Here is a 23,042-nt window from a genome sequence, read left to right as displayed (position 1 = left end):
GGGTTCTTTGTCAATGATACATCCCAGGAGCATCTTTACCATCAAAGGATGGGGCTGTAAGAAGAACTTTTCATGGGAAGCTGAGATTCTTTATCTACAGGTTTGAAAATCTGGAAGAAGTCTCTGGCCTACCTTGAGTGGGTTTATTTTGTTTATTTTTGCATTTTTTTTCCACTCACACATTAATTCATTAACTTTTTGAAGTTTTTTTTATGGTAACATGGTTTAATTGTGTTTTTTTTTATTGCATTTATTCAGGATAAAATAAAATATCCCTAAAATCAATATAAATTATGACATTAGATTCACCCACCAACACTGTATGGTACCTACTGATTATACTAAGCCTTAACTTCTAGTAATAAGAGATAGTGAGAGACATTGGGCCATGTAAGATCACCTTCCTCACCGCTGGTGGAATACAGAAAGAAGCTGTAGTTTGGGACCAGTATGATACTATACTAATGTGCCTTTTAGTGACGGGACTCCATCCCTAATATATACATTAGTTGCCATTACCCACCAGTTTATCCTCTGTGAAGTGACTGGTGTCTGTATTACTATATGAGGCCTTCATGTCTTCCTATATGGCACTGGAGTGGTTTTCAAAGTTGGTCCTCAGAATACCATGCAGGTCACGTTTTCCACTGCCCCCAGCCTCCATGCAGCCCCCAGCCTCCATCCATGAGGTGAACAGATGCCGCAAACAGGCATCCCTGCCTCCGCTGCTGTCTGCATAGTACCGCAGACAGCAGCGGAGTCCGTATGCGGCCCCTGTCCAACCTTCGGACTGACTGCAGGAGGCTGCGGTCTGGAGGTTGGGGCTCCTCAATTGGTGGAAATGGGTCCCCGGTCAGATGACCCGAGTTACCCATTTACACGGCCCCTGACTCCTGGGAAACCCCGTGTCGACCCTGAACATTTGCCCGGTCAGACACCCGGGGAACAGGACCCGGGTTATTTTTTTTACCCCTTTTACACCAAGCCCCAGCCTGGACTGGAGCAGCAATAACCGGGGTCAAGGCTCCGGTGTAAAAAGGGTATTAGTCACCAGGGTTGCTGGAGCAGTGACAAATCATTGGTTGATTTATTCACATATTTACAGCTTGGTCTTTTACAATTAAACAAAAAGAAGATATCAGACTTAATAATGATGATAATATAAAAAGGTGTTAAAAAAATTAATTAAGAAAGATAAAATATTATATTATATGTAACACCTAAGGAAATATTTCCCTGTGTTCTAAGCCGGCTTAGTAGTTAGGTACTTACATGTCTGTGTTATGCAAACGTGCAATCTCAGTACAAGCTTGGGCAGGTTGAAACGTTTGCATGACTTGGCTATCAGCAGTAATGAAATACTCTATGCCAGCATGCATGAGGGCAAACTTTATTGTCAGGGAGAGATTAATTTACTGGGACAATGCAATGGCAATAAAATAGGAATGGAAAAAAAAAAAAAAAAAAGAAAGAAACAGTCTGCCTGATCCCTTTTTTATATTAAAGACCAGGGTTATACATACCAATGGATGTGGTCATTGTATTACATTATTGGGAATTAAATAACATGAAGATCAGAGGTTCACATACGTGGTCCTCAGGCCATCCCAGCGGTTCCAATTATACACGTGGCTCAGAACAGGCGGTTAAATTAAAGGGACTGAGGAGCTAATTAAGGCCCTTATTCTGATTGATGCGGACTTTACCGCGTACTTACGGATCGCGTCTTTATGACGTCTGCGCATGCGTGGAGAACGCTACGCGCATGTGCCACGCATTGACTCCGTACCAGTTCGGCCAAATCCCGTCCAAAACTGTTCGCCGCTATCAGTCGGGAAATAGGGGCGTATTATGGGCGTCATGCGGAATGACACATGGGCGTAGTTTCAAAGTGGGCAAAACGGGGCGGAAACATGGGCGGACACGGGGGAGTACACTTATGTTGGGGGGCGTACATTCGGAAACCACTCCGAATGCACGCGATGAAAAAAGGGCAGAAATGTGCGGTGTCCACAAGTGTACTATTGCTTTGCGGACACCACTCGTTCATGCGGTAGGCGAACGTACGCCTAATGACTACAACCATTAACACCTGAACCCAATAGAATCTACTCCTTTACTCATTACTCACTAATAGGACGCTTGTCAGTGCTTTAATTGAAACCATTGCTGCTTCAAGGAACCCGTACTAAACACCCACATATGCTGTACTTGTCAGACACTTTCAAACTGCTAACAATGGACATGACAGAATATTAATACTAGCAATACACATGTGTATTTGACATGTACTCATGAAACCACACATTTTGGGTAAAGTAAACACATTTATTTATATTCATGTCACAGTCAAGTTTATGAGGATAGGTAATTGAATAAGTGGGTCATGTGATGTATTGCAGAAGATACTTCATAGTGGGTTGTTTGGCGGAAATCCTCCGGTTACGTGCGGTAGCACCGCTTGGCTCCCGTTCGGATGCGGTATTCCCGAGCATACTCTGTAATACTCTGTAATACCGTGACGAATCGGAGTGTTTCTCCCGCACACGCATGATTTGTATGTCGTCCGTAAACACGCCCTGTTCTTAAAGAGTGAGTCCGTCCGAATGCGGAGGACACGTGGGCGTTTCTACGGACGATGGCCGCATGCGGAAAAACACCGTGGCGTGCGGACCGCACCGTAAGAATGCGGGAATATCCGCACCGATCAGAATAAGGGCCTAAGTATGGATATACCTGCAACCTGGACAGTTGGCCATGAAGACCACATTTGGAAACCTCTGCTATAGATGCTTTCCATATGTTTAAAATTGACCTCTGTGACTTTTTGGAAATCCAGTATGCCAAGTAGGGAAGTTTCATTAGAAGCAATGAAGACTACACTCCTTGAGGATACCATCTTCCTTTTGGGTGTAGACACTGACAGACTAACACCCCTACAGTACATCCTGAAACCTGCATTATGCAGCAGTTAAATGCCTTTCCAAGCAATCCATCAATAATCCTCCAACACAACCCAACACAGCTAAGAACTCATTGGTTAAAGAATATTAGAAGAAGAATAATAAAGCTATGGGATATCTTGAGAGACTGGAAAACTTGTACAGAATCCTCAAATACACTCAAAAGTTCAATATCCTATTATGTTCTAAGTATGGCTCAATTTAATGTTGAAGTAGGGCAGTGCCTCCTGAATATGGAGGTGGAAAATAGGAGGAGTGGAGGCCCCACAAATATGCCTACCCCATGCCAATTTTGAAAGGTATGCCCAGATCCTACGTAAAACAGGTCTGAACAGCCAACCAGAACTCCTGCACAATAGCACAGGACCGCATAGAGTGCAGTAGTTTAGGAGAGCACGTAAAGCACTCTGAGTCAGAAGATGCACAAGCTTGACATCTCAAATTTGGAGTATACTATGCCCAGTGGAGCAACTTTAGGCAAAACACACAGTGTACAATCCAGTTACCTGTTCTGGCTATGGATAGGGATGGCTGTCGACCATCGATGATTCAAAATCATTGAGGGTTTAAGATGATTCTCCTCCATTGATGGCATAAGGTGCAGGGACACGGAGCTTAGCTCCATCCTGGCACCAGTGAAGGCCCGCTCCCAGGTTCTGATTGATCCATGGGCCAGTCAGTCAAAAAAAATAGATGACCATCGATAGTTAAAAACATTGATGGTCATCCATTAGATTTTATGCTGCCATCCATGGTTGTTTGTCTTATCGCCATGGATGGCAACCATTGATGGCGATAGCAGTGATGGCCATCCCTAGTTCAGAAGTTTGCAAGAGTCTGCATGCCCCAATGGAAAACATATTGCTATTTGGCCATACCACTCTTTAATTTAGACATATCCTATTTCCATCTAGTATGTGTTTAAAAGAAAGTAGCAGCATTAGGCCCTAAAATCCTATGATGTAATACACCATATATGGCACAGACTTTATCTAGGGGTGATAATTAAGATACAATTGGTTAGCATAACTACAAACTGAAACTTGGGGAACATAGGGAAAGTCAAATGAGGGAACTTCTCCCAGAGTTGGGACAGTGTAAGAACCAAGGAGTCATCATGGTCTGAAAACTGAAAAGCATAGTGGAACCCCTGGTGATGCCAAGTCCACACAATGGCAAGTGCTATCATCTTGGAAGTCTGGATTAGTAATAGTTGGTAACAAAAAAGATGAGTAGGACACAGTAAGGTGGTCTTCTTCCAAGAAATTAAGACATTATTTATAATGGAAGGTGGATATCTAGAAGGATGCTTGTGGAGAATACTTTCTAGATTAATGTCTGGACTAAGTTCCTTGTTCCATGGTATCTTTCATGAATTTCTTATTCCCACCCTATCTAAGACATAATGGTAGCGCATAGTCTTGGAGGGACGGGAGAGTCACTGCACCAAGGTCTGGAGGCTGCTGCAATTTAAACAGGGAAATATGGTGAGAATAAACAGAAGCATTTGTATAGGGTACATGCATAACCCTCCGAGGCACTTATGTATTATATATAGCTTCCCTTCTGGACTTGTAACTGCTATGCTATTACTGGTGCCTGTCCTTGGGTTTCCCCCTATATCCCTATAGATTGTAAGCTTGCAGCAGGGCCCTCCTACCTCCAAGTCTGTCTGTTGTTGCCCAGTTTGTCTTATCACTGTCTACTATTGTAAAGTGCAACGGAATCTGCTGCGCTATATAAGAAACTGTAAATAAATAAATAGGGTAAAGAAATGGAAAAGCGAATCATCTTAAATAAATGCAGCAACTGAGATAGCAAAGAGGGAGATGTTGCCATTTACGAGAAATCAGTCAATAGCTGTTGAGTAAATATCAGTAAGTTAATAGAGTACAACTGAGAAAAGTGGCATGGGATATGGATACCTAATTAATTAAGACCCTCAATAGCCCACTTAAACGGGAACAAGTTTTACCAACCCAACCTGGCCTTCAGGTGAAAAGCCAAAGCCTCGGTTTTGGAGAAGATGCCAGAATTAAAGTAGTGTGTCCAGAGGAGGGGGAACAGCTACATGAGGCGCACTAAAACATAAAATGCACAGTAGCTATAGTATAGAAAACCAACATAAAGACAGTTTAACAAAAATAAACTGTTGTGGTGGGTCCAGAAGGCTATCCAATATAATTGAGGTGCTTATTGAAAAGAATGACTACCCCCATCCATTTAGAAGTGAAGGAGGCAACTTTATCATCTCCAAGTCAGACAGTACATAATGTATTAGGATCTGAGCTGCGCCAATGTTCCTCGTGTAACAGGGCCACATCTGGTTTGATGCATTTGACGTGTTGAAGCATCATAATATTTGGACCTTCTACATTCGATGTGGGAAATGTAATATGATTTTGGAACCTAGACAAGCAAATGTAGATAGAACTCATGTTAATCTATATCCAGGCCATGAAAATTGAATATTCAACAAAAATAAGGGAACTCACCCCAGCGATTGGGTAAGAAAGACAGAAGGCTAAAACAAGCAGTTTTGAATAAGGTCGAAACAGTAATACCACCAGCCTGAAATTGGCATAAACAAATAAATCATTGAACATTTTGTAGAGCAATTGTAAGAGCCAAACCAGACAACATGATATGCAAAAAAAAACAACAATATTTATACAATGGGAAGAAGCAGAAATGTAAAAATAGGTGGACAGTTGGGTTTGGTGCCCCAGGTTAGAAGGGAGAGGAAGGGGAGGGAGCAATAAAGTAATAAAAAAAGGGTCAGAGAGAGAGAAGGCATTAGGAGATTGCAATACCCAATTATGTATTGAACATCATAAGAATATTACTTTGAGGTGTGTGTCCAGCATTGCAACCCTTTCTCTCCATTGTTGTATATGTTCACTTTTGGTTGTTTAGGACTGCACCTCCAGAGATCGAACCACACAGGATTGCGGACAGTAGGCCTTTATTAAAATTTGCAATACAGCAGTGTGAAGACTTTTACATCTTCTCTCAATGTAGTAAACAATAATTATACAATTTAGGTATAAAGTCTTAAAATATGGACAACATTTGTAGAAGGGCGGATTATGCTGTAACATTTAATGAGCCTCATCCATGAAGAGAACACTGTTGGAAGAACAATTGTGTCAAAGAAGTAAGGCATTCCCACATGGGAGACATACAATGTAGCAGGATACATCAAGGCGAAACGTAGGCCATCTCGAAGAGACACTTGCAGATTGGTGAGATTTCTCTCTTTTTTGTTGCTATCATATAGGAAAAGTCCTGGAACAGAAGAAGTCATTCTACTTCATAGGAATTCTAGAATGCATCTTGTGGATTGCAAGCAGCAAGACCTTGTCCACATAATTTAGGATTTGCATGATGACCAGACAAGGCCATCCCTGCTGGTTCTGGCAGCTTGGGCCAACATGGTGGACCCTCTTCACAATTACGAACCCTGAGGTCATAGTGTAACACAACTTCAGGGCAAGCCAACAGAAGACCAGTTTGGGGTGACCAATGCGTTGAATATTACTAACATTTCTATTTTTAGGGTCCTCCAAGTTGTCTTGCAAAGAAACCACAGCAGGCTCTTGGGTAGGTAGCGAGGTTTGCGACACAGTTGTCTCCAAATCACAAATCCACTGTCAAATACTGTAGATGCTGGCCACAGGGTTGGATTAAGGTCTGTGGGGGCCCTGAACAACAATAATTGTGGGGGGCCCTTCCTCTCCCCCCCCCCCCCAGCACTCACCGGAGTAGTTATTCTTGCTGCCCATCGGAGTCGGATCTGCTGCACAGGCACGGCCTCTTCATGGCGCCTGGGACACAGGGTGATAAGGAGGGGAGAGCGGGAAGGGTCCCCCCCAGAGTCAGTGTGAGAGAGAGCAGGGCAGCGGGGAGATGCGGGACTGGCAGGTGAGTGGGCGAACACAGCATCTAACCCCCAGCACTGCTGCAATCCTTCCCTAGGGTGGATGGTCAGTGGCGGGGTCCCTGCAGCCACCGCAGATACCCCATGCCTGCTCCACACTTCCTGGACCCCAGGGACGTGCTGCCCGGACCCCACTGCCTGCCACCCACCTGGAGTGTGGGGGCCCCGGGGCAACCACCCCTAGTCACCCCTTGGTGGATCCGCCACTGGCTGGCCATGATGATTAGGCTGTGATAGGGCAGAGTCCAGTGAATCCTTCAAAGAGCTTTTGATTCTAGAAAAGAGAGGATTTCAGTTATTTCCTGTGTGTTATGAAAAGAAGCAGAATACATCCCAAATGGGAGGGAAACTGAAGCATTACACTGGGCTACTACCAGGTCTAGATGCAGAGGAAGAAGATGTTTCCACAGTAGCAGGAGCTAGTTGCCTCGTCCTCTACTGGTCTGTTTTCAACTGGGGATCCTGGGCTGTTTGACTTGCCTGTTTTATATAGGTTGTGTATGACATACAATACAATACCCTAGTTGGATTTGCAAATTAAGATGGCAGTGTCTGTGAGGTTTGATCAATTGAAGACAACTCTTTAATATTCCTCTCCGGGAGAAGCCCAGAGGGACATGGGCATTTCAGAGGGAGGAGCCAGTATTGCACATCATTAGGCCCCTCCCCATCCTGGTGAATCCAGCAACTGAAATATTTTTTTTTATTTTTTTCATGCAATATCATCACAATTATTAACAGGATGCAGGGAGCAAATATGGAGAAACTGCTTCTATAAGGCTAATATATGCACAGCATATGGATTTCATCTCAACACATTGCTATACTATGACTGGCACACATTAATAAGGAGAAACTTATATCTTATATACCACTGAACATGGCTAGAATTGGAAATATCAGAAATAATAAATATAGGTTAGATTGTTTTCATTACTTACTGCTAAGCCTCTATCTGATCTTTTTCTACCTTTCCCTCGATCCTGATTTCAAGGAAGGAACTTGAATGACAAGGTGCGCCGAGATAAGGACACTTTCACAGCTGCCGAGATAATATCAGTTGTCTTTGGGACAGAGATGAGCAACAGAACAGACGGATGTGCAGGTCGATACATCCCTATCACTGCACATGTGTAATATCTATATAGACACACTTTATTGACACTAGATATGGTCAGGTGAAATGATCTGTGGTCAAGTACCGAAGTGACAACATAATATGTGTGACAGAACACAATAATCATTCAACCTAATGGGCCTATTCCTGATACAGTTCAAATGCTGAGAACCAGGTGAAGGGGGACCTGTTCAGACCTATTCAAACCTGATCCCAGTTGTGCGAATTCGTTGACTGTTTATTGATTGACTGCGCAAAAATAATAAAAACTCCAGTGGTTAACTTGAGACAATCAACCCAAAGGTTAGAAAAAAACAGTTATTAAGAAAAAAGTAAGCCTAGTCATGTGAGGGTTTTAATCAGAGGCAGTGCTGAGCCTCTCCTACAGAGTAAGGTACAGAGGGACAAACGCAGGCTTTCCATGTGGAAATATATATATATATATATATATATATATATATATATATATATATATATATATATATATATATATATATATATAAAAATAAATAATAATAAATATATATTTATTTATAAAACAAGAATATTGGTCTCAGCCTTGCGCTGTGAATGGGGCAGCAGCAACTCTATGACCCCTCCTGTTAGTGAAGGGTTAGGGTAGTACAGAAAAAAGAAATATTAGAGTGTGCTAAATACTAAAACTAAACCTAAAATGTACCAACCGGCAAATAAAACATAATTGAAGATGACAATATATTTGAATAAACAGCTTCACTACAAAAATGGATTCCGCGTCTTGTGTGATCAGATGCTGATAATCGGCACTTGGAAACATCATTGTTGATTTAATGTTATATATTAATTTATGTTTATATCAATTCGGCCCCGCCCTGCAGTTACCCATTTACCAAAATGATACCGCCTTACTGTTTTTTGACAGTGTAATATTCTCCTGTGCAGTTTGCGGCCAGTAATAAAAGGTGGGAGGGGGCCCCCCTGTCTAAGTGGTATATTAGCCCGACAGTCGGGATTCCGACAGTCATTAGTCAGATGTCGGAATCCCGACAGCACAGCATGGGGAGCGCAATGAAGCCCCTTGCGAGCTCGCTGCGCTCGCCACCTATTTTATTATCCCTCTATGGGGGTCGTGGACCCCTACAAGGGAGCAGTCGGGATTCCGATGTCGGAGGATTGACTGTCGGAATCCCGACTGTAGGGGAGCCGTCCGGCACCCGATGACAAGGGTCCGATCCCATCAATCTAGATCCAATTCCGACCGATTGGATGTAGATTGTGTGGTGATTGGGCCCTTTTCTGTCCTGGTGTGGACCGATACCGATCCGATGCGCGGCCACGCCGGTCGGTCGTTCTTCAGATCCTATCTGCTGCAGGTAGGATCTGAAGAACGACCATACTCCCAGGTGCGGGTCGCCATCGGATCGGACCCGCTCACGGTGCACATTGTGAGTGGGTCGGAAGAAACACTGGCAACCCGCTCACGATGTGCTTCGTGAGCGGGGCGTCCTGGTTTGTACCCCACATTAATCCTGTTAACATTGGCAGGTTACTTGTTTGTAGAACATTATAAGATCTAGAGAAGAACCCTCTGGGGGAGATGGTCTTGGGTACAGCCCTCCAAAGAACTGCATCTGTTATTGAAACAAAAGTTAATATACTTAGTACAGTCCAAAATTATGTTCTCAGTAAATTAACCTAATAGAGATTTATTTCTAAGTGACATCTTAATCTTTAGGCTGAAAATTAAAAACTAAACTCCAATTTCCATATATGAAGCCTGGAGGTGAATTCATTGTTAGGTCTTGTGGTGAAATTCCACGTATTTTATTGCAAAGTATACTTTAATTAACTACCCCCTACCCACCACAGCTATAGCCTCCTCCCAGTTTCTGGCACTGTCGGAACTAGACTCATGTCGGACAAAAGCTCAAACTATAAAGCCCAACGTGTCAGTTACACTTGCTGTGATGTCACTGGCAGTGAGCTATGGTAATTAATCAATCTGCAGTCCTCAGGGAGCATTGTTGTTAAACTAGCATTCCGTTTTTAATTACGGGCCTGATTCAAAGTTTGCTGCAAGTTTGCGATTATTGGGAATCTGCGCAGGGCCTGGGGGGGAGGCACAATAGATGCTGCGGCTGTACCAACTTCTGGAAGCTGTGGTGGGGGAGAGAAGTGTCTCTGCAGATTCCATGTGGATGGCATGGAATCTGCTAAAATGGCCTCCGAAAAATGTCCGCTGCCTTCTAGGAGACAGGTGCTGGTGGTCCTATTCAGCATCTGTCAGGGGAATGCAGCATACACAATGCTATCCAAAAGTGAGTATTCCGGGAGTGCTGGTGTGCTTTGAGCAGTAACCCTTTGGCAATGAGCATGTGGCCCTTCTGGCATTGAGTATGTAACCCCCTGGCAACAAACATATAATCCATTGACAATGATCAAGAAACCCCCTGGCAATGAGCATATTTAACCCCTGGAAATGAGCATATGTAACTCCAGGCAATGAGCAAGTAACTCCTGGCAACATTGAAACCCCTGGCAATGAGCATGGAACCCCTAGCAATGAGCATATAGGTAAGAAAAAGTCTAATTTATGTATGGGGGGTTGGCTACTTCTATATGAGCCTAGGCGGCTGGAATAGTCCAACATTTACAAAAGGAAGCCACACCCACTGCTACTTCAAACGTCACTGGCTGGGACACACTGATAGTGGGTGTGGCTCCCCTATTTGAATTTTGAACTGTGCTACAGCCCCAACTCTGCAACTACCACTGGCAAGGAAATTCAGGAATGGAGAATTATGTACCTGGGGAAATGAGTCATGTTGGAGGGTATGCAATAACTGGAATTATCTTCATTTCTATAATGTCACAATTTAGTAAATAAACCCCAATATATTTTGTAATGTATAAAGGTTGCTTCTATGTGCCATAAACAGGACCTTCCATGAACACAAAATATGACTTGTATGACAATAAATGATGTGTGAATAGCCACATCAGCAATAACAGTACAATCGTTCAGAGGCATAACTCTGGAAGGCAATGGAGTCATCTGTCACCGGGCTCCTACTACCAAGGGGGCACCTCTCCTCCCCTTAAAATTTTGAATCAGTAAATTCAAAGCCATTGATATTGCTTCTGTGGCTGACTCCTCCCCCTAGCAGGACAATAGACATCACACTCTCTTTATTCTAAACGCAATTTTTGCATCTGTCACACTCTGTATTAGAACCCATGACCTGTCTTATTGAAGACAGACACCTTACTGATTGACACCAATTTTTTTCTTGCCTCCAGGCAACTGGGACAAACTTACGCCATTGCAATAGGTGTTATACACTGCACAGTGACAATGCAAATGTAAGGTGAAAGACACATCAATTAATGATGATTCGGATAACAATGGCACTTGTAGCTTGGGTCATATTAGTACAACCACTCTAGGCAAAGAATTATTGGTGTCAGTAAATGCTACCGTATTTTACCTGAGTATAGTAAATAACCTGAAGCTTCATTCAGTACCAAGACAAATAATAAATCCTAAGTCATTGTAGCTATTCATAATAACTTTTGGATCAAAAAGGATTTAGCTGCAGCGTTCCAAAAAAAGCGCCGAGGTCACCCACAGCCTGGTCTGTGACAATCGATTTAGAAAAAAAAATGATAGGGGTGGCATCGCCATTTCAATGTCACCGCACTGTTATCCCTTTATTTGCGGAGCACTCAGAGAACAAACCACATTTCACTGATCAAAGATATTCAGGAAACTGCCATGAACATAATCCTGCGACAATTCTGTAGTTCTCTACAAACCGTTCCTTACTGTTCCTGGTGATCTGCAGTGACAACAGTTCTGTCACTATCACTGGGTACAGGAGAGTGGGATATTAAATAGGCTGGGATTAGGGGAGAAGTGGCTTTTGTCACAAAGATCAGTTTTACAGAGAATAAATGACAGAACAGAGAGAAGATCGAATGTGAGGAGTGGGAGCTTATGGGCAGCAAAGCTGTGTGATTTACACTATTGAGGTCAGTAGGAGATATTGACTTTCTAAGAAGTCCGGTGGAATCTGCAGCCAGCTGCTGAGGCCCTGTGCAGTGACGGTAACGCCATATGTTACATATATGTGTATGTAAGTGCAACATTATATATATATATATATATATATATATATATATATATATATATATATATGACACACGTTGTATATATAGGACATACGTGTTTTGTGGCTTCCTCTATATGCTTAAAATATACTTAATTATTTATTCATGTATGTATGTATTCATGTATGTGTGTATGTATGTATGTATGTAGAATGTTTGTTTTCTATTTCTTACATGCAATGAATTTGTTCGTGTTATTAGATTAACAGAATGTAAGCTCTCACGAGCAGGGCCCTCCTCCCTCATGTGGTTTTCCTTCTCTTAAGGCCCCATACACTAGAACGATTTTGCGCGATTTCGGGCGATTACGACTGTTTGAGTCAATATATCGTTTAAAAGTGCCACATCGTTTGTGTTTTCCACATGAGTACGGATGGTGTAATGGTTAGCATTGCTGCCTCACAGCGCTGAGTTCAGGGGTTCGATTCCCACAATGGCTCTGTGTGGAGTTTGTATATTCTCCCCGTACTTGCGTGGGTTTCCTCCGGGTACTCCGGTTTCCTCCCACAATCCAAAAATATACTGGTAGGCCAATTGGCTCCTAACAAATTAACCCTAGAATTTCTGTTATTTGTAAATAATATCTATCTATCTATATCAGGGGTTCTCAAACTCGGTCCTCAGGAACCCTCACATTTTCCAGATCACCCGGCAGGTGCACAGGTGCACTCATTACTGACTGACACATTTTAAAAGATTCACTTGTGACTGTGAGACCTGAAAAACATGCCCTGTGTGGGGTCGAGTTTGAAAACCTGTTAACTATATTTATATCTATAGATCTATATTTATATATATATATATATAGAGAGAGAGAGAGAGAGAGAGAGAGAGAGAGAGAGAGAGAGAGAGAGAGAGAGAGAGAGAGAGAGAGAGAGATATCTCTATATATAAAGGTATCTATACAGATCCTTTTGTAAAGCGCAACAGAATATGCATCGCTATATAAGAAACTGTTAATAAATATCTATCTATCTATCTATCTTACTATATATCCACTAAGATTGGGCAGTACGGATGATGTAATGGTTAGCATTACTACCTCACAGCACTGAGATCACGGGTTCCATTCCCACCATGGCCCTAACTGTGCAGAGTTTGTACATTCTCCCCTTATTTGGGTGGGTTTCCTCCGGGTTCTCCGGTTTCCTCCCACAATCCAAAAAAATACTGGTAGGCTAATTGGCTCCCAACAAAATGAACCCTAGTATGTCTGTGTGTGTGTGTGTGCGTGTACATGTGGTAGGGAATATAGATTGTAAGCTCCACTGGGGCAGGGACTGATGTGAATGTTCAAATATTCTCTGTACAGCGCTGCGGAATATGTGTGCGCTATATAAGAAACTGTTAATAATGAGTGTCGGATATGAGCACCTAGGTTGGTCGGTCTGCACCTGTCATTTATTGGAATCGGATGGAAAAAGGAGTGCTTTTTGAGCATGCGATATATCGTATGCGATATATTGCAGAAGGTTTGACTGATGTTTCCAGTCCCTCTAGCCCCTAATCCAGGCCATCAGATATATTTTACGGTACAACTGTATACCATAAGATATCTATCACGGGATTTATCTCGGCTTGATCAATCGCATGAGATATGTTATGCAAAAAATGACACCAAAGTACAAAATCGTCTGGAATCACTCACAGGCAGGTCCAGAGGGAGGTCAACGGAAATTGCATCCAACTTCAACGTCAGATGTATCTTTGTAGTGTATGGGGGGGCTTTACTTTACCCTTTGAGTGCCAAGTGAATTTGTCAAAATAAGTGTGAAATTTGCCAAACAAACAATTTAATTCATTATAATGACCTGTAATGTTTACCTTATATAGGAAACTAGTAAGCCCACTCGAAGCAAATGCTTCGAAAGCTAGTCTGCTACCTTGTGATTGCCTCTGTGTGCATGTGTGAGCGAGAAAGAGATGTAGTTTCACTCGCAGCCAACAGATGGCAGCGTTTTAGAGACACACAGTCAGACACTAGACATATATATATATAGAGGATATCATTTTTTTTACACATTTTTTATTTGAATTTATATAACAAATGCAAGCGACGTCTGCATTTTTAGCAGGATATTTTGAACATCTCTCCCAGAGATGTTGGCACTGTAAGGGTTAAACCGTCTTCGATGGCAACAAATCCTGTGGTTTTCTACCACCTTGATACTTATGTCGTTGTCCTCTGCTGATGCAGCTGTGGTTATGAACCTTGCACTTGTCCTATGTTGTATTCATCTGTAAGTCACAGTTTCCGGTTTTGCTTATTGGTTTATGTAATTTGGTATTATTATTATTATTGTATTAATGCTGAGAGAGAGAGAGAGAGAGAGAGAGAGAGAGAGAGAGAGAGAGAGAGAGAGAGAGGTGAATGAGAAGTTACAGATGTGAGTTTCAAATGTATTTTTACAAGCAGATAAGGAAAGTAGTAGCACAGCAGCAAATATATTATTTGCTAATTGATAAAGATGCCTTGAATCCAATATGACTAATATTAACAATAATTACTGCCGGAGTCAATGATTCATTGGAGCCTAGTGGTAGAGCCGGTCTACCACTAGGCAGCTTTGGGCAGCTGCCTAGGGTGCCGGCATCTGGGGGGGCGCCACCAAGTCTGCAAATCCAAAAATCAAGGCTGTCTATGAGGATCCTTGGTGGCTGTGGAACTTCTAAGACCTCACCTCTATACTTTCCCTTACTTCCTACATTGCTGCCCCCTCTTCCTTGTACCCTGTTGTGGATGGCAAAGTGGAGGGTGCAGAGGACCTCCAGGAAAAGCAAGGGACTTGGCCACCTTCCCAGGGTGGGGGAGAGGGGGTCACGGGGATTGGATGACCACATGATCTAATTTTTTTTTTGGGGGGGGGGGGGGTGTGGAGTAGGTTGAAGCTTTGCCTAGGGTGCTGAGAAGCCTTGCACCGGATCAGATACCAGAGGATGACAATGGAGTCCACATGTGGAGCACTAGTCCTGCAGTCCCAGAGTACATAATATATCAGAGTGTAGCTAAAATATGAAAGAGGAAATGGTGACGCTTTACAGGGGACAGAAAGATCATTACTGGTTTAAGGTTATTAACCCTTTGAGTGCCAACGTTGCTGTAAGAGATCCTCAAAATATCCGCTTAAAAATGTCAGCGTTAATGTAATACCTCCAAGTACACAAATCAGTTACTAACAACTATGCAGGTGGGACGCCTTCAATGAGCGCAGCTTCCAAGAAAGACTTCAATGATGCATAATCTTATTTATTATTTATTTATTTACAGTTTCTTATATAGCGCACACATATTCCGCAGCGCTTTACAGAGGATATTTGAACATTCACATCAGTCCCTGCCCCAGTGAAGCTTACAATCTATATTCCCTACCACATGCACACACACACACAGACATTCTAGGGTTAATTTTGTTGGGAGCCAATTAGCCTACCAGTATATTTTTGGATTGTGGGAGGAAACCGGAGCACCCGGAGGAAACCCACTCAAGTAAGGGGAGAATGTACAAACTCTGCACAGTTAGGGCCATGGTGGGAATGGAACCCGTGATCTCAGTGCTGTGAGGTAGTAATGCTAACCATTACATTATCCGTACTGCCCAATCTTAGTGGATATATAGTAAGATAGATAGATAGATAGATAGATAGATAGATAGATAGATAGATAGATAGATAGATAAATGATAGATGGATGGATAGATAGATAGATAGATAGATAGATATTTATTAACAGTTTCTTATATAGCGATGCATATTCTGTTGCGCTTTACAAAAGGATCTGTATAGATACCTTTATATATAGAGATATCTCTCTCTCTCTCTCTCTCTCTCTCTCTCTCTCTCTCTCTCTCTCTCTATAGATAGATATAGATCTATAGATATAAATATAGTTAACAGGTTCTCAAACTCGACCCCACACAGGGCATGTTTTTCAGGTCTCCTCACAGTCACAAGTGAATCTTTTAAAATGTGTCAGTCAGTAATGAGTGCACCTGTGCACCTGCCGGGTGACCTGGAAAATGTGAACTGTGTGGGGTCCTGAGGACCGAGTTTGAGAACTCCTGATATAGATAGATAGATAGATAGATAGATAGATAGATAGATAGATATTATTTACAAATAGCAGTATTAATTGGTGCACATTTGTGAACTGGGTTAGAACAAGAGCTGTGTCAAGCTGTACTTTTATTATATGTCAAACTTTGTAGAACAACATGAAAGAGCCTTTTTTGCAGTTTTCCTTCATAGTGAAACATAGTAAGTACCATGTCTGATGGATACTTTGTTTCTAATTTATTCTGCTTTATAAGTACAGTGACATTTTTTCATGAGGCTCTGGCCACTAGGTGGCGCAGGATTGTTATTAATATTATTATTATTTTTTTATGAATTAGGATTTGAATATAACACAGAAGGACGATCCACACTGCACTCACAGACCTTAATAATGCAACACACACGTCTAGTGCCAGACTTGCCTTGTAGTACTCATTGTAGTACTAATTAATACCTCCTTGGGGATTGGACTCCCATTCAAAAACTAAACCACATTAGAACTATGCTATAGTTTGTGGAAGGTTTATGTGCCACCCCCTTTCCTGTCCAATTAATGTTGTATATCCCCTGACAGGAGAATGTGAGACTCATTATAAATCACTTAAATTACAGTCACCTGTTCTTATTCCAGGTTACAGTGAAGCCTTTCCTATAGCTGAGAGGGGGGGGGGGGGGGGGGGTGGTGGTGTATCAGCTGTTTCCTGTATCCCAGTGCAGCAGCAGCAGCCCTTGTCCTGAGGCAGATCCTATACTAGTGTTTAACGCTTTGTAAATTCAACTTCATGACAGACCTCTGAAATACCCCATCATACTTATCCCATCCCCTGTATCTTTCCCATTCAGGCTGGAAGACAATCAGCCTTGAGTCAGGGAAGGCAAATCATCCCATTTCCCAGGGCAGTGTAAGGAAATGCAATGCACCAGCTGAACTTTCCGCCAGCCCACCCCTGGGCTCAGTGACCCCAAAATAAGAACCCGCATGACAGTAGCAAAGCATTACTTTGGGCGCCCCGGTATACTGAACCCTGGTGTCAGATGTTATTGCTGCATTAGGAAATAATGACAGTATCAGGGTGACTGCACCTTACAGTGTCTTTAATAATAAAAATAAAGCAATTTTCAGGAAATAAGACTATCAGCCCGGAGCAGAGTCGGGGGTCGTTCTGAGACCCTGTGATCACGTGACGGGCCCTCTCCCTGGGGTACCAGTTTGGGCTGTGAGAAGCAATTTCAGCCTGCAGAATAGAGTCATTGAATGGTTAGGTGGGTTCCTGGCTCTGTGCGCTGCATTCTGGCTGATCCCAGCAAAAAGAGATTTCTACCTGCTGGTTTGGTGTGTTATAAAGGCAGATCCAGGAATAAGTTCTGCTGCCCCATACTGGGAGACAAAGCTCTATTCCCAAAGACACCAAACTCCGTGGAAGTATATGTCTTCACAGTTAGCTGTGTGCCTTAGATAAGGGCTGAGGAACCAGTACATATTAGGGCTGAGGAACCAGTACATATTAGGGCTGAGGAACCAGTACATATTAGGGCTGAGGAACCAGTACATATTAGGGCTGAGGAACCAGTACATATTAGGGCTGAGGAACCAGTACATATTAGGGCTGAGGAACCAGTACATATTAGGGCTGAGGAACCAGTATATAGTATGGATAATAATGATGATGATAATAATATCAGTTATAATAATAATTATACTAATACTAATAATAATCATACTAATACTAATACTAATAATCATACTACTACTACTACTACTATTATTATTAATAATAATAATAATAACAACAACAAGAAGAAGAATAAATAAACATACTAATAATAAACATACTAATACTAATACTAATAATAAACATACTAATACTAATAATAAACATACTAATACTAATAATAAACATACTAATACTAATACTAATAATAAACATACTAATACTAATAATAAACATACTAATACTAATAATAATCATACTACTACTATTATTATTAATAATAATAATAATAACAAGAAGAATAATAAACATACTAATACTAATAATAAACATACTACTAATACTACTATTAATAATAATAATAAACATCATACTACTAATAATAATACTAATAGCAATAATAATATTACTTTTGTGTATTGTATTATTTCTCTTTAACTGTAAAAATGTAATAAAAAAAGTTATTATAAAAAATAATCATACTAGAAATAATACTAATAATCATCATACTAATAATACTAATAATAATATTTGTTTATAGATAGATAGATATAAAATATATTATGTATATGCAATATATATTTATAATATACACATATATATTTATATATACAATTTATATAGACACTCACACAAAAACACACACACATACACATATACAGTGTGTGTGTGTGTGTGTGTGTGTGTGTGTGTGTGTGTGTGTGTGTGTGTGTGTGTGTGTGTGTGTGTATATATATATATAAATTCAAGACTGTTGCACAGTAAGGGGGGGCAGGTGATGTACACTTACGCTTTAACTGCAGATTAAAATACAGTGTACTCTGCGCTTTACTGGAGCAGGTTTTGCTTTTATCTAGAACTATTATGATTGTTTGTATGGGTGGAATAAAGGGAACTATATTATATGTGGTTATAAAGATAGCAGCAGAAATAAATATCTGCTGGCTGATAGGTCCATGCACCATACAGTGCCCAGACAGAGGAGAAAGTTTGCGCTGACTCGTGCGCCCAATGTATTACTACGCAGCTACAGACAGAACAGAACTGATATTACACTGTAACTTCCCCACGGCAGATGTGAGTGTGCCGCAGTGTCCCCGGCCAGGGAGCCCCCGACACTTTCTGCTGACAGTGATGGGTTTTATTAGCGTTAATAGCACCAGGCGGCTTCTCGTATTAATTATCTTTGTGTTTAAATAAACTATGTAATCTTCTCTTCTACTACACCATTAAGATGATTGCCCCCTATTCAATTAAGAGATGAGCAGAGCCCCAAGCCATTTTTCTATAAAAAATGGGAGATGTGCGAGATATATATATATATATATATATATATATATATATATTTATTATACACATACTACATAACCCCACACATAATTACACACACACACACACACACACACACACACACACACACACACACACACACACACACACACACACACACACACACACACACACACACACACACACACACACACACACACAATGTTGCACCTTACTGTGTGGCTGGAGTCTGAGAGAATGGCTAATGTATATATTTTCTGGAGGTTTTTAGCAGACACAATGGTATAATAGTGACACATCTACATGTCAATGTGGTGTTTAGCAGGCAGGATTATAAGCAGATCTCACTGTTGTCCAACACAGAATTTAGAAGCCAGAAATCCTGCTTCCTACCCAGTGCTGTCTGCTCTGCATCTGGGAGCCTGGGTCTGTGTGTGGGGTGCTCTGTATCTGGGAGCCTGGGTCTGTGTGTGGGGTGCTCTGCATCTGGGAGCCTGGGTCTGTGTGTGGGGTGCTCTGTATCTGGGAGCCTGGGTCTGTGTGTGGGGTGCTCTGCATCTGGGAGCCTGGTTCTGTGTGTGGGGTGCTCTGTATCTGGGAGCCTGGGTCTGTGTGTGGGGTGCTCTGCATCTGGGAGCCTGGGTCTGTGTGTGGGGTGCTCTGCATCTGGGAGCCTGGGTCTGTGTGCGGGGGTGCTCTGCACCTGGGAGCCTGGGTCTGTGTGTAGGGTGCTCTGTATCTGGGAGCCTGGGTCTGTGTGTGTGTGTGTGTGTGGGGGGGGGGGGGGTGCTCTGCATCTGGGAGCCTGGGTCTGTGTGTCAGATGCTCTGCATTTGGGAGCTTGGATTTGTGTGTTGGGTGCTCTGCATCTGGGAGCTTGGGTCTGTGTGTGGGGTGCTCTGCATCTGGGAGCCTGGGTTTGTGTGTTGGGTGCTCTGCATCTGGGAGCCTGGGTCTGTGTGTGGGGTGCTCTGCATCTGGGAGCCTGGGTTTGTGTGTTGGGTGCTCTGCATCTGGGAGCCTGGGTCTGTGTGTGGGGGTGCTCTACACCTGGGAGCCTGGGTGTGTGTGTGTGGGGGGGGGGGGGTGCTCTGCATCTGGGAGCCTGGGTCTCTGTGTCTGGGTGCTCTGCAGTTGAGAACCTGGGTCTGTGTGTGGGGTGCTCTGCATCTGGGAGCCTGGGTCTGTGTGTCAGATGCTCTGCGTTTGGAAACCTGGGACTGTGTGTCTGGTGCTCTGCATCTGGGAGCCTGGGTCTGTGTGTGAAGGGGGTGCTCTGCATCTGGGAGCCTGGGACTGTGTGCTGGGGTGCTCTGCATCTAGGCGCCTGGATCTGTCTGTGTGTGGGGTGCTCTGAATCTGGGAGCCTGGGACTGTGTGTCTGGTGCTCTGCATCTGGGAACCTGGGACTGTGTGTCTGGTGCTCTGAATCTGGGAGCCTGAGACTGTGCGTTGGGGTGCTATGCACCTGGGAGCCTGGGTCTGTGTTGTGTTGTGTGTTAGGGAACTGGAAAGCGCTAAACTGACATTTAGGAAAACAGATTTCCCTACAGCATTGCGCGGATTCACCACTAAATAACACGTAATTTAAAAGTCACAATTTAATACAAGTATGCATTTTATAAACTTCCCACTGCATTCAGAATAGCTGTCACATTGTACACGGCATCTACACTTATTTATTTATTTATTATTTATGGCAATTTCCCATACAAAAGTTTGAACCGTCTATCGATTTTACCAGCGATTTCTCCAAAGTTCCGATATAAAATGTGGTTAAGCCAGACGAAAGGTATTTTTTGTGTGTGTGTGTGTGTGTGTGTGTGTGTGTGTGTGTGTGTGTGTGTGTGTGTGTGTTGAAGTGATGTTATACATACTCCCATCGTCATCTAGTTATATCTTTTGAGAACATCTTTTTGCAATTCACCATAGATATTCTCACATTTCTCAGTCACCACTGAATAGTATAATATAACAATGATGCACAACTACACCTGCTACTCCCTGATCGCCACAACATCTACTGCAGTCAATGACACACTTCTCCTTTTGTATATTCAAATGTTCTGTTTATTCCTTTGAAATCTACTGAGTTTAAATATCCGCTCGCTTTGCTAAACCGGTGCATTGATAAATAAGTGAAAGATTTCTTCAAAATGCATCGTTATTACATTGCAAATCATTAAGTGTCATTTTATTAGTAAATAAAATAAAGCAATAGATCCCCATCCACCATACAGTATATATATTACCGGTCCCTATAGTACCACGATTCTCACTGCATGGGATATAATGCTTCACCCAACGAATACGATCATTTAAGAAATTAAAAAGCTACAAGTTTCGACGAACTTTTTCGTAATGAATGTGACTTACAGCCTCTGTGGGGTTAGATCCACACAAATCATCTCCCCACCACTGTCTGGTCCCATCAGCTTTTGATAAATCGCTATACAACATCCACAAGACAGAAATACTGGAGGTTACAGGCGTGCGATAAGATTTGCGGAGAAGTTAGCGCCAAGCGTCTCTCTTTCTCGTGTGTCGCAGAAAAGCTGGAACCCCCAAAATAAATGTCAGCACCAAATTCCTTCAGAGGGACTGTTGATCCCCTCGCTCGGGTCTTATTGGGATCCCTGGAGTAGCACAGAGCTCTGCAAAAGGAGAGTTCTCTGTGATAAACCAGTGTTCCAAGCTTCTGGGTTTTAAACCCTAAATCTATATTCAAATCTGGCTGAAGGTGTGTACAGGGATTTATAAAAGCCTCTTAAAGGGGTATATTTACTAAACCGTGACAAAATCATAGCAGTCTTACTTTAGACATCTGAAGTGGATGAGAATTTTAAAGAGAGACTTGTTTATTTAAGTCACTGTCCATTCCTACATGTTTTATTGACCGCACGATTATAAGAAACTTATTAAGCCGGGTGGACAGAGAGTCACTGACTTGCACCCTCCTCTATCACCAAGTACACACTGGCTGATCCCAAATCCAGAGCTGTTGTGTTATGTTATACAAAAACCAGTATCCCCATATGCCAGTGTGCTATGTTCCCTGACACTGTCATACATGTTCACCGACTTGGTTACAGCGATTTTGGAATAAAATACATGTTTCAATGAATAACCCCTATGGATAGTTATACTTTTTTATTTCATGTATACAGGGTCTGTAATATAACCATAATGGCTACACACGTTCTAAAATTGCTAGAAGGAAATATATTGTTTATGGTTGAGCATCTGATTACATTTTGTATCCTAGTACAATGAATGATTCAGCTCAATTACGTCATTGTACCACTGTTAGCTGATAAGCAACGCACTCAGGGTGACGTGTAATACCCATGACGTCATCTTTGCAACTCATACACTCAGATCAGTGACTGCAATAGAACCTGTGCTTTCTACTATGGGTGCACTGACTGTGTGTATGTCTGGATTACTGTGATTGATGAACACAATTAAAAGTCTCTAGAACCAAGGTTGGCTGTTTGGTTCTCAGTCAAATTGGTTGGCACCAAAGCCAACTTTTCAAACTGTGTGTGAAACACCCCCAAACACAAGATTGGTAAATGTCATGTATGGACATGTATAGGGGCAATATAAATAGTGCTGGCTGCTAAATTAGGAAGGGGGGTTACACAATAAATCAGATCTGTATTTGTTCTAATAGAAGTTTGAGGTACTGTACATGGCTTACATATGTGGATGACAGGTGTACAGCCCAAATACCCCAGTACCCAATGCAACCCCTTCAAGGCTGCAGCCCTCCCACTGCCTAATACAATATTTGATTAACCAGCAAGACATGAGTT

General features: G+C 42.3%; 1 protein-coding gene across 1 annotated transcript in view; it reads right to left on the bottom strand.

Moving 5' to 3' along the window:
* Window positions 1-21,926, bottom strand: part of KRABD2 (KRAB domain containing 2) — a 31,637-nt gene extending 9,711 nt beyond the window's left edge. The window contains exon 1 of the mRNA XM_083167669.1: window positions 21,601-21,926. The gene's annotated coding sequence lies outside the window, so the exon portion shown is untranslated. The remainder of the gene's footprint in view (window positions 1-21,600) is intronic.
* Window positions 21,927-23,042: the final 1,116 nt, after the last annotated feature.

This window comes from Crinia signifera, chromosome 12 (assembly GCF_055691185.1).
Source record: "Crinia signifera chromosome 12, ASM5569118v1, whole genome shotgun sequence".
Lineage (NCBI taxonomy): Eukaryota > Metazoa > Chordata > Amphibia > Anura > Myobatrachidae > Crinia > Crinia signifera.
Note: the sequence above shows the minus strand (reverse complement) of the source record. Positions and strands in the feature narration are given on the sequence as shown.